This window comes from Colobus angolensis, unplaced genomic scaffold (assembly GCF_000951035.1).
Source record: "Colobus angolensis palliatus isolate OR3802 unplaced genomic scaffold, Cang.pa_1.0 Scaffold68, whole genome shotgun sequence".
Taxonomy (NCBI): Eukaryota; Metazoa; Chordata; class Mammalia; order Primates; family Cercopithecidae; genus Colobus; species Colobus angolensis.
This window is the reverse complement of record NW_012120487.1, coordinates 7028168-7033988: the sequence shown is the minus strand read 5'-3', so window position 1 is coordinate 7033988 and position 5821 is coordinate 7028168. Positions and strand designations below refer to the sequence as shown.

The 5821-nt window shown below is 44.2% G+C and overlaps 1 protein-coding gene across 5 annotated transcripts in view; it reads left to right on the top strand.

Annotated features, from left to right (window-relative positions):
• YIPF1 (Yip1 domain family, member 1) overlaps nt 1–2220 on the top strand; it is a 42087-nt gene extending 39867 nt beyond the window's left edge. For 3 of the 5 annotated variants that reach the window (XR_001000068.1, XR_001000069.1, XM_011926318.1), the window contains one exon: nt 1668–2220. The gene's annotated coding sequence lies outside the window, so the exon portion shown is untranslated. The remainder of the gene's footprint in view (nt 1–1667) is intronic. The other 2 variants (XM_011926317.1, XM_011926320.1) reach the window with 1 other exon arrangement.
• Nucleotides 2221–5821: the final 3601 nt, after the last annotated feature.

Sequence of the window (5821 nt, the reverse complement as noted above, 5' to 3'; positions counted from 1 at the left end):
ATGGTCTCGATCTCCTGACCTCGTGATCCACCCGTCTCGGCCTCCCAAAGTGCTGGGATTACAGGCTTGAGCCACCGCGCCCGGCCAACTTAATGTTTTAAAATGAGCTAAAAAAAAGAAAATGGTACAGGATATGAAAGAAAATCACTAATCAGAATTATAAGGCAGAAATTAGGTAATAGTACTAAGGAAAGAATCGGAAAGAAAAGAGAAAACTCATTTCACAAGTGAAGGCTGAATTATAATAGAAGGGATATTAGAGTGAATAAGCACAATAGATAATGCTTTAAGGGAATACAAAGTGAAAAAGGAGGAAAACAGATTAAATTCCAGAATGAATAAAGAGAAATCAAAGAACTTAAGAAAAAGCGACCAATATGGGCCAGGCGCAGTGACTCACACCTGTAATCCCAGCACTTTGGGTGACTGAGGCGGGTGGATCACCTGAGGTCAGGAGTTCAAGACCAGCCTAGCCAACATGGCGAAAACCCATCTCTACTGAAAATACAAAAATTAGCTAGGTGTGGTGGCGGGTGCCTGTAATCCCAGCTACTTGGGGGGCTGAGGCAGGAGAATAACTTGAACCCAGGAGACAGAGGTTGCAGTGAGCCAAGATCACGCCATTGCCCTCCAGCCTGGGCAACAGAGCAAGACTCTGTCTCAAAAAAAAAAAAAAATTGTAATTAAATAAGTAATATTTTCTATGTTTGTTTGCCTGCCCTGTTGCTTCTCTTGGTAGACAGGTTCCTCGACAGTTGGGACCATGTCTGTCTTGTTCATCACCGTACCCAGTACCTGGCACATGGGTCCTCAATATTTGTTGGATTAATTAAGAAATCCATCCAGTCACCCAAGATAGAAACCTCAGCATCAAAGTAGATTGTAGATTCCCCCCACTTACCTTCCACATAGTATCAGTCAGCAAGACTTGTCTTTTCTACCTCTGAAGTATTTCTCGTCTCTGTCCTGTCGTTACCATACCTAGCCTTCAGGACCGATCATTTCATATTTGAACTGTAGCAGTAACATGATGGCTTTCTCCACATCTTTTCTTTTTCTCCTTCCAGTTCATCCTATACACAGCCACAGGGGTCTTTGAAAATTTATAATTCTGACCACGCCTTTGACTACGTCACTTCCCTACTTAGAAACTTTTTTTTTGGCCCCCTATTGCCCGAAGAACAAAATTGAAACCCCCTGTATTGCCACAGTCTATCCCTGATTTATTTGTCCTGCCTCATATCCTGCCATTATCTCCTGTATAACCTTACATTTCAACTACCATGGTTTTCCAGGTCCCAGATCTTTAAGTCCCTCCATATCCACTCTTATCTTTTCTCCTCTAGTGCTTAACACAGTGCTGTCACGGAGAAGAGAGAGATAGAAGGATGGGCAAAGGTAGCTTTGGGATCTGGCTTGGAGTGAGTCACTGGGTTTCCAAGAAAATAGAAGAAAACTTTTTAAAGCATCATCTTTCTTCCAACAGTAAGCTCTACTTTGAGCATCAAAATCAGACTCAAGGCTCAAGATTTGGGGAATTGGTGGCAGCAGACTGCTCTGGTATTGGAGTTATACCTCTAAACGTACATGAATATCCTTTTATACAATGTGGCTCTTTCCTTTTGTGGGGGTTCTTTATCTTGAAAGTTTCCCGTTTTGTTTTTCAGTTCTCTTTTGTTTTTTGGAGCATGGTTCTTTGGGAAGTGGCATCCACTGCAGGAAAGCAGAATGAGCAGAGCCAGCAAAACTGATGGAGTGGCACAAACTCCCAGTGTCTGGATGGTGCCATACTGGCGCCTAATCACCCGTTTAACAAGCAGAAATTAAATGTTGCTCAGCACATGTGTCTTTCAGCTCTTCTTTTTCACCCATGGATAGTCATTGTGAGCATGCGCTGATTGGACCGAAATGCCAGGGAATGGGTTAGGCATGCTCAGTGCCGTCCCTTTGCCACCCACAGTCAAATGACATGCTTCACTGTGGTACCTTAATACCCGAAACAGACCCATGCTAAATTCTGATGTCCTCTCTCTGAATTATGTACAGACTACCTGGGGGATCCTTTTCTCCCCGAGTGCTAGCCATCCTGAAGTAACCGAACAGTAGAAACTTTGGTGGAGATTAACCGGGAGCTTGAAAATTTGTCTTTGGTAACCTGATACTGGACAGCTGAACTGAATGGTTGCAAAATAAATACCTCACATGATGTCTGTGACTGCATTTTGTGACTTTGACCTTAAGTTTTTCCTTGATGGTTTGTCTGTACTAGAGGCTGCTGGGAATCGGATTGAATGTGCTCGGTGTTATGATGTGTGGGTTAAAACAGGACATCTGAATGTTTCCTCCTATAAGAATGGAGTATCAGTTTTAAAGAACACATTTGGCCAGAAGTTGTGGCTCACACCTGTAATCCCAGCACTTTGGGAGGCTAAGGTGGGTGGATTGCTTGAGCCCAAGAGTTGAGACCAGCCTGGGCAACATGGTGAAACCCAGTCTCTACAAAAAAAAAATACAAAAAATTAGCTGGGCATAGTGGCGCATGCCTGTAGTCCCAGCTACTCGAGAGGCTAAGGTGGGAGGTTTGCCAAGGTGATGTTAAGCATCCTCGAGAGGCTGAGCCTGGAGGTTGAGGCTGCAGTGAGCCACTCCAGCCTAGGTGACAAAGTGAGACCTTTTCTTAAAAAAAAAAAAAAAGTTCATTTACATCCCATTTTGACAAATTTCAGAAAATTCTCTTAGGGCACTTTGAGTACCTGGCACTTTGACTTCTTGGCTAGTGTGCATTAAAGAGAGAAACCAGTGACACCGCAAAGATAGCTTTAACGTACTTTTTGTTCAAAATGCGTATGATCTGGGAGGCTGAGCTTCTGATGGTCAGGACTGCTGATCCCCTACTGTTTCTGTTGTTCTCTGTATTAGTCTGTTTCCATGCTGCTGATAAAGACATACCCAAGACTGGGAAGAAAAAGAGGTTTAATTGGACTTACAGTTCCACATGGCTGTGGAGGACTCAGGATCATGGCAGGAGGCAAAAGGCACTTCTTACATGGTGGTGGCAAGAGAAAATGAGGAGGATGCAAAAGCGGAAATCCTGATAAAACCATCAGATCTCTTGAGACTTATTCACCACCATGAGAAGAGTATGGGGGAAACTGCCCCCATGATTCAAATTATCTCCCACCAGGTCCCTCCCACAACATGTGGGAATTATGGGAGTATAATTCAAGATGAGATTTGGGTGGGGACACAGAGCCAGACCGTATCATGCTCTTCCAGACAGAGTTCTCTATGTATTTCTGAGACAGCTACAAAGACACATTTGGACTTAAAAGGTTGACCATGCAGGTAAAGGAAGACACACAAATTAGGCTACAATGAGCTTAACATCACCTTGGCAAACCTCCCGTCAGATGCTGAATATATTCTGAGCACCTACTATGTGCTGGGTGGTAATGTAAGTACTGAGACTAGAACAGTGAACAGAACAGACAAGCTCCCTGTTCTGGATCTCACAGTCCAGTGATCACTGCTCAGTGGCTGCCGGCATCCGGCTTTCTCCAGGCAACGTTTCCTCCTTCAATGGCCTGTTCTGTCAGAAGTGCCTCTGCAGCCATCACTGGGTGGTCTTAGCTCTGCCCTTGGGCCAAACAGAACAAGTCTGAGCCTTATTCCCTTCAGATATTTGAAGACAGCTGTTTTGTGTCCCCCCCTTGAGTCTTCTAAGTTTTTTTTTCTTTTCTTTTTTTGACTTGCTCTGTCTCTTAGGCTAGAGTGCAGTGGAGCCATCATAGTCCACTGGGCTCAAACCCCTGGGCTCAAGGGATCCTCCCACCTCAGCTTCCCAAGCTGCTAGGACTACAAGCTCCTAAGTACTTTTAAGTTGGTATCACTGATCAATTTTTCCAAAAATATGTTTAGAGATTCTATAATAAAGTGGCCAGGATTTAATTTTTGAGTAAGGATTTTAGACACAGCATTGTCAGCACCATTATCTTTATAGAAGAAAGGACATTATAATATCAAATAATCTGGAAGGGCAATATCACTAAAAACTTGATAAGTTTAGCTTTATGAAAAACTGTTAATTTTTTCTCACCTAGCCAAGACCAGTGAAAGTTTCATGAACCAACCAGCACCACCATTTGGGAGCCACTGCCCTTGGGACCTCCATGCAGCTCTTACAAATTACATTCAGCTATAAAAGAACCCTGAGAAGCAGTAGCTTAAATAAATTTACCATTTTGTCTTTCCTATGTAAATAGAAATTTAGAGATAGTCTGAGGTTAACATGGCTGCTCCATGATGCCATCTCTTTTTTTCTTCTGCCCAGCAGTCCTTACCATGAATTTGTCATCTACTCCCAAGATGCCTGTGTTACCTCCAGCAAAGAGTAGGTGGTATGGTGTGTGGCTCTAGGCCAAAAGTCTGTGCCTGATCTTTCAGGCCTGACAAGAGCCTTACCCAACAGGCCTCTTGGGAAAAGCTGCCTGCCCACACCAGACTGGGTGCCCAGTGAGTGCCACGTGTCTCTGAAGGGACTACAGTCAAGGATACTCTTATGCATATTTGCGTTTCATGCCCAGGGTCCTCCATTTGGATGCCTCCTAGCTGTAGCCTTTTTCAGGTGCCTCTGCAGAGACTGATTTATCTGTGGGGGACCGGGGAACTTGAAGATATTTTTTTCACTCCCAAGGCTCAGTACTTTTCTACTCCTAGCCCTTCCCCCTCTTCCTCCTCTCAGCCCCCAGGCCTGTGAAATGGCAGGAGCCTTTTGTTTAGGGATCAGTTGGCAGTGAGACCATCCCCACTTTTGCACTGATCCACTTGACCCTTGCCTGGCACTGGTCCATAGTGGGAAATGGAACATTAGGGGAGCCAGTGCTTTCTCCTGGTTAGCCTCTTGCTTATACCATCACAGTAAGTGATGAAAGGCTTGCTGTTACTTCATTTTCACTTATCTTAACTCTACTCCAAGTCTTGGCAGCTCAGCTGTTTCCAGCTCAACTCAGATCTTGACAGGCAGCAGGAAGGGAAAGGGTAAAAGAGGGTTGGCCAGTGGAGTTGGCCTGCCTTGTAATGAGCTTTCTCCAAAGAAAAAGGTCATGTCTTATTGGTTAGAACTGTATCCCATGGTTACCCCTAGCTACAAGGGAGGCTGGGAAATGCTCTTTAGCTGGGCACACTGTCACCCTGAACGAACCAGAATGCTATCGGTAAGGAAGGAAGAGAGAATGGGTTTTAGACAGATAACTAGTACATCTTGGAGCTCCTACTTTTACAAAAGTTGATGGTGGTTTGTCCATTATCAGGTTGGTTTAATTGGTTGATATCATACAAAGAATTGAGAGAAATGAATTTTGGGAAAATGGCAGTGGCACTAGCATACTTTTTGAAGCTCTCTGAATTCTCTCATAAAAACAGGGCATCTGGGATAGCAAAATCAAAAACAAATTGGCATCTACAACAAAAGGTGAAAAGATATCCGCACAAACACAAAAATTCAAGCAGAGAGAATCTTCTGGCAGCGCCAAGACTTACACTGTATCAGCATTTTTATAGAAAGAAGCACAGGAAAGCAACAGAGTGTCTGCGAAATTGGAAAATAAGAGCACTCCAAAACAGCCTATAAGTACTCCCTGGAAAGTGCAATGGGCTAATAGGAGAACAGCAGCTGGAACTGGAGTTTCATAATACCCAGTGTGCAGCACATGCATGCAAGGGATCCACAGCAAGGTCTGAAGAAGCTGGAGTAACCAGACACCAGAAAGCAAAACGCAAACAGAGCAGGCCAGGGATATTTGGGGCAAAGGAAAGAGAAGAC